This window comes from Neopelma chrysocephalum, unplaced genomic scaffold (genome assembly GCF_003984885.1).
Source record: "Neopelma chrysocephalum unplaced genomic scaffold, ASM398488v2 Primary Assembly neopelma1_138, whole genome shotgun sequence".
Lineage (NCBI taxonomy): Eukaryota > Metazoa > Chordata > Aves > Passeriformes > Pipridae > Neopelma > Neopelma chrysocephalum.
The window spans coordinates 2951048-2957995 of NW_020897800.1; positions in this window are offsets into that span (position 1 = coordinate 2951048).

Genomic DNA, 6948 nt, shown 5'->3' on the forward strand with positions numbered 1-6948 from the left:
AATAATAATAATAATAATAATTTTAAGAATACACTTTGTAGTAATCAACTGTGAATTGCAGACTAGGTTGGTTGAGTAACAAATTGCTTTGATTTAACATTAATTTAGTCTTACAAGGCTATGCTTGCTGGGCATGCTTTTAAGTCTGTGAGATATTTTCCGTTGACTAAATTGGCTACTCGTTTTATTTTTCTAAGACAAGAATAAATTTATTTAAAAAAAAAAATTCAGGAGATTATATATGTAGAGAGAGATAAGTAATATAGTCCCTGAAGGTTTTGCTTTTACTTTAGGAAAAAAAAAAATCCTTTGGACTTTGTTTTATATGGAAGTATTTTTGTTGTGTTAATTTATTGGGAAATCTGCTCGTGAACAGATTTCCAAAGTCGTCAGACATTGTACACATTATTGTGTAGAACATGTGCCACTTTATCTTGCAAGGCAGTAGTATCTTGGCATCCCCATCATTGTTCTTGCCATGATAATACAAATCCTTATTTTTACATATTTTTTTCTCCCTTATCAAAAGACACAATTTTTGAGCAGTCTCAGAGCTCGAGTCCAGACACGGCAGCACAAACTTTCTGGAGGAGTTTGTCTTCCTGCTGCCATACCTGGAAGCCAAAAGGGTCATGCAGACCCTTGATGTGTGGGTGTGACAGGCCATCAGCCCATCAGCAGGAAGGGTTTTGGGGTCTGGTTCTCCCTGGGCAGCAGCACAGAAAGGTTTGGGTTGGAAGGGACCTTAAAGCCCATCTCATTCCACCCCCTGCCACGAGCAGGGACACCTTCTACTGGCCCAGGTTGCTCCAACCTGGCCTTGGACACTTGCAGGGATGGGGCAGCTTTTGCAGTGCTGTTCCAGCACCCAGACTTTGCAGTTCTGCCCCAGATTTGCAGTGACAACACCTCACACCCTCCCCTGCTGCCCAAACCCCCTCGGGGGGCACCTGCAGCCACCGAGCTGCTGCTCATCACACGTGGCTTAATTAATCCGCAGTTCATGTCCCTAACAACGCCCACAAAATTTGCCACTAGCACCTTAAAACACCCTCCCCAAGTAATCAGGACACCTTTCCTCCTGGAGCTTTCCCTCAGATGCTGACACTGTGGTGGGACGGAAGGGGGAGCCTCCGGTGTGCACGACTGGGAAAGGCTTTGCTCCGGATTTTCCACAGCCACACGGAGCAGTGATTACTGAACATTTAAATTCATTTGGTTTACAGCAGGGATTCAATCCTCCCCCGTTAGCATTTCCTAAAAGCAGCTGTAGTTGCACCTTTAGCTCTAGGAAAAAAAAATAAACCATATATATATCTACAAATATATTATTTTCCCATCGCTAGTCATCTCACGTTTCCAGTAGACATAATCCTGGCTATGAGAGCCAAGCAATGTCTACATACCACAATTGAACTTTTTTATTGTGTTTTGTTTCTTTTTTGTGATGGCAAAATGTGAATCTCACCCAAATGTGAACCTCACCACTACTTGCCAACCCAAGGGCCACGACAGGGGCGGATGCTCAGGGCTCTCACCTGTCCGTGCCCTGTATATGCAAAACCCCTCACCAGTAAATACAGCACACACTGTCTTGTCACACTGTTTCCTTCACTTAAAACGAGAGTATTTTTTGCTGTGTAAATTAGGTTGTAATTGCAGTCTTCCTACAGATGAAATGAGAGAGGCCAACTATGTTTTGATATGCGACTGATCCGTTTAATTTCACAGTAGAAAAATGTGTAAAAAGTTGAAGTCTGGATGGTTTGATACTCTATAGAAATACTGACTCTATTTTCAATTACTGGTGTTAGCATTCCTGGTGACAGATTTTTCCCCCCCCCAGAGCTGGGACCAAACTAGAATCAGATTTTTATAAGTAGCAGCAAGCTTGCAGAGTTGCAATATTTTTACCTTGTTAGTTGGGTCAGGTGCTGTTCAGGAGTTGAAATTTTGAATAAATCAACCCAGCACACATAGCTCTATTTGCCTGGAGTTACAGCTACATAGAGAGACCAGAATCTGACCCAGAGGCTAAACTAGTCTAAAAAAACATAAATCAAAAATTTGATACAGGAAAGGAAGCCTAAAAGCAGAGATAAAGAGTACTGAACTCCTTCCTTATAAAAGCAAATCTTTTTGGCACAGGTAACTGGAAATTACAGTACAGTATCCCAGGAGCTGGTACCTCTCTGGTGAGAATTAGTAGGGGTTAAATACTGATACTTTGCTCCCTCAGGGGTAAATCCTGCTCCAGTAAGGTGAGCAGAATTTAGCTCATCTCTGCCCTGAAGCAAGATTCCAAGGGGGACCCTTGTAACCACTTTAAATCCTGCAGAAATCCCTTGGCTGGAGACTTCCCAGCAGCAGCTGGGGGACAGGTCACTCCTGGCCACTCTTAAAGGCTCCTTTTTTCAGTGGCTGGTACAGAGCGAAGCATTTTGGGGTCATACTGGACCCAAAACCCAACACTCTTGGTTACCTGTGCCTCCCTAACCCAAGGTGGGCAGAGCAGAGCCCTCTGAGCCTGGTCTGCAGAGTCAGCTCTGGGTTTGGGGGCTCTGCCAAGCCCAGCTTTCCTCGTGTGGACGGTACTGTAACACCCCCCAGCCCTCCCAGACTTTCCCTTCACTGCAAAAATCACCACTGTGCTCTCAGCAAAGCAACTTCACAGGGCTAGTGTATTTTATATATAGATACATAGATAGAGAAGTCTAAGCTCCAGGTGGGGATTGAGCAGATTAGATGCAGTCCTGGGTAAATTGTATATTTTTATGAACTTTTGAAGCACGGAAATCTTGTTCACGGAGACATATAGGGGGTGGGAGGGTTCTGCTGTAAATAGGGTCCATGGATGTGGATGTATATTTTGTCCTGGTTTCCTTTCAGTAGCCTTATGCAATGTGACATGACTCGTTGCCCTAATTTTTGGGAGGTGATTTGGGTTTGTTTTGTAGGAACCCAGTGAAATGTTTGGATCTGTACGGGGAAAAAATAAAAGGGTATGGAATGTACCCTGGTCAGGAGGAACTTATTCCAGTTATTTTTTGTTTGCATCCGTTTCGGATTTCCCACAGATGCCCATGGGTGCTCTCAAGTCCATTTGAACAGAGGTTGAACACTAAAATCTGGTGGGGTTTTGGACCATGGGTTGCTTTGGGTTTCTGAAGGTTTTTTGTGCGTTTTTTGGGGGGTGGGGTTTGTTTTTTTTTTTTACAACAAAGGAAAAGGAGGCGCCATTTTCCGGCCTGGAGATCTGACCACCCTATTGAAGGTCAAAAAAATGGATCTTTTTTCAGCCTGAATAGATCACATCTGTTGGCTGGAACCTCTGTAAAAGCTCCCTGCACCCACCTCCTCGGAGCCCGGCGCCCGCTCCGGGCGCGCACGGGAGCCAGCTGGAACAGGAGCTTCCAGCTCCTCTGGGGTTTGGCTGACAGCCTGGACCCCAGGTAAACACTCAGAGGAATTTTGGAGAGGGGTGAAACGTGTCGTGTTGTCCCCAGGGGAAAAGCCTGCCTGCAGATATTTCAGCTGCAGGAGAGCCGGCGTGCTGTGAGTTCACGCCCCGTCTAACCCTGCCATAACTTGTTCCATGTGCTCCTACCTTGACACAGCACTAGCAGGAGGCAGCTGCAGATCCAGGACTGGGAAAAGACTATTTTCCTTGGGCAGAGATCAAGTTACATATGGATATATAGGAGCCCAGACCCAGCCAGGAAGGGGAGGAGAGAGCAGAGAGCAGAGCTGGCTCCTGACATCCACATAATCATCTTTTGGCCTCGTGGCCAAAGGACCTTTGTGTTTGATGGTCACCTTGGTGGTCACCACGTTAGTTCACTCATCCTGTTTCCAGTCCCCAAGAGCAGCCCCAGCCTCACATAAACCACCAGGGAAATGCCACCTGAGCCAGCAATTCTCCCAGGGCAGATCCCAGTCTGGGCATCTCCATGCTTGGAATCTCCTTGCAGGGACAGAGTATACTCTGTATATGAGTCTGTGTGTGACAAACTTCAATTACTTGCTGGTGGAAATGTAAAATGTGCTCAGGAAAGACCAAAACAACCCTTTCTGAAACAACTTTCAAGTCTCCTTCAAATGGACTTGAGAAGGGAAATGATGCAAGGACTTAGTTACTCTTGGACCCTCAGAGTATCTTCATTCCTGGAACTAACTGTAACATTATAATTAATCCTTCAAAACGTGCAGCAGTCTACAAGCAGCCAGTCTCTAATGAGATTTTTAGAGGTAGTGTCAACTTTTAATCTGATTCCTTAAGTGAAGTTTAATGTTATACCATCAGAATTACTCCTCTGTGTCTTGTTTGGGGTTTTTTTTCCATTCACTGATTTCTGCTATGTATTATTGCACAATTTTGAAGGAATTTTTGTCTGTCAATTTTTTTTTTCCCCACTTAATGATAATAATAAAAATGGATTGGGTAAACAAAACAATTTCTGGTTTCTGAGATTATTACCTAGCCTCTGTGTGTCTAGTGCAATACAAAAGAGGCTTTTCTCTGGATGTATTTTTGGTTTACAGTAGAAGGATGGATGGTATAACTTAACAGGATCATAAGTCATGGAGCGGAATGGGTTGGAAGGGACATTAAAGATCATCTTTTTCCACTCCCTGCCATGGGCAGGGACACCTTCCACCTCCAAGCCCCATCCAACCTGGCCCTGAACACTTCCAGGGATGAGGCAGCCACAGCTTCTCTGGGCCTTGGTGCCAGGGCCTTGCCTCTCACACAGCAAAGAATTTCTTCCTAACATTTAATCTAAACCTGCTCTCTGTCAGTTTGAAGCCATTCCCCCTTGTCCTGTCACTACAGTTCCTGATGAAACCGCAGAGACAGGACAAGGATGATCAGAATCAGGAAAACTGAGCTTTGGGAAGGTGCCCCTGACATTCACAACACAGTCACGTCCCTGCCTGGTGCTCAGTCCCCTCCTCCAAGGTCAGGAAGCAACACCTTCAGACACCAGAAAACATTCCCAGCCCGTCCAAGCTTCCCCTCCACCACCTCCAGCGTTAAGCCTGGCTTGCTGCTCACATCACACATATTTTCCCTGCTTAAAACCCACTTCCACACCGATGCCACCCCCTCTCCCCGTGTCTGCACCGCTGGTGCTCGAAGCAGGTACAGCTGACACCTGAGCAAACAGGATGGCTCCTGGCAGGGAGAGGTAATGAGCAGGCAGCAGTCTCTTCACACGTACCTCGTTTCTCAGCCCGGATAATTGGAAAGGCAACATGTGATCTTGGTGGACATAATTGAGGCGTGCAGGCATCTTTAAGTGTTGCACTTCATTAACGTTTAGCTCAAGGCAACATTAGCAAACAGCCATTCCTTCCTCCCTGTTGCCCCTCTGTCATGAATGAAGCTGATTTTCCCTACTCTTGCTGGAATAGATTGATCCCCCCGGGAGGCACAAGAAGTTGCACCTCATTCCCAGGCACCTACTTTCTGTTAGAGGAGTCAACGTGACTCTGAAACTTCAGTGCTGTCACTGAGAAAACTTCTATTCCACCAGGACTTTCTTCCTCTCCTTAAAAACCTGCAGATCTTTACAGACAGGAAAGATTTCCCCCCTAATCCTTTATTTACAGCCTTCAACATGGCAAGTTATAACATTTTTCCCCACTATGATGCACATGAGAACCCGTCAGGGAGGAAGATTCCAGTTGCTGGAGGAGCTCTGGTTGGAGCACATGGCACAAACCCATGCAGGAGGCCTGGATCCAGGCTCCCTCCACTCTGCTGCTCCTGAAAATACACTTTTTCCTCACAAATAACTGCTTCCAGTGGATACAGGGAGGGGAAATGCAGGAGCAAGGAAGCCAGGTGGAAATACAGCAAGGCCAAGACTGGAAAAGCCCTTCCCAGCATGGGTTAAGCATTCCACAAAATAACAGGCTCTGATCTTGAGGGAGAGCAGCTGAAGTTCTGGCTCACTGCTCCTCCTTTGAATAAGCAATCCCAGTGTCCTGTGCCAGACTCCTGAACGATTGTGTTTAGCCTTTCTCAGCAGGAAAGACGAAATAACTGAGGATGTTTCGCTGCAGAACTCAAGCTGGATTTTGGGATGGAGGAGCCAAGAGCTCCCAGATAGCCCAGCCCCTGCTCTAAGGAAGGAAGAGAGGATCTGTGGGAAGGAAAGACTCATGCTAACCATCAACATCTTGGCTCCTGCCACGGACCTCTCGACCTGCCAAGTGTGGGATGCAGGAAAAATGGCATCTTCCAGGATGTGTGGTTTATTCCTTCCCTGTAAATTATAGGCATCCAGGAGCCCACATCCTCAAACTCTCATAGCTGGGCTGGCACCCTGCCCAGCAGATTCGCTCTCCCCAGGCCCCACAGAGCAAAGCAGGGAGCAGCCCTGACCTCTGATTTGTCAGAACACCCGAGTGGGGCTGTGCTGGAAAAAATCCCACAGCTCTGGGGGATGATGGAGGGTCATAAAAAAGGGCCTAGACAGTGATTTGGGAAGGAAGGCCAGGAAGACAGGGAATGGGAATGGGGGTGTGAGCTAAGCAGGAGTTAATTAAATACATCCTGAAGCTGGTTACAACCTGACACTGGCTGTGCCGGAGGAGAACATTCTAGAGATGGAGGATCTGAGGCAGAGGTGGACAACAAGTGACATTCACATCACCAAGCCTCACATCTCCTGGGTGGCTCAGCCAAAAAAAAGAAGGCTTGTTTTCTCTGGATCTTTCTGTAGCCAGTGGAGGGAAGCAGACACCCTCTAAGGAGGAATTCAGAACCTGAATGGGAGTTTAGGACCTGAATGAGCCATTCTTAAACATTTTTCTACACTTTTTCATTCCCCTTCCACTGCAAGAATGTCTGCCTGTGTATTCTGTATTTCCCCAAGCCTGATATCCCAAAGGGCAATGGCAAGAAGATGGAGAAGAGGTTGGAGGTTCCTCCTGGTCTGG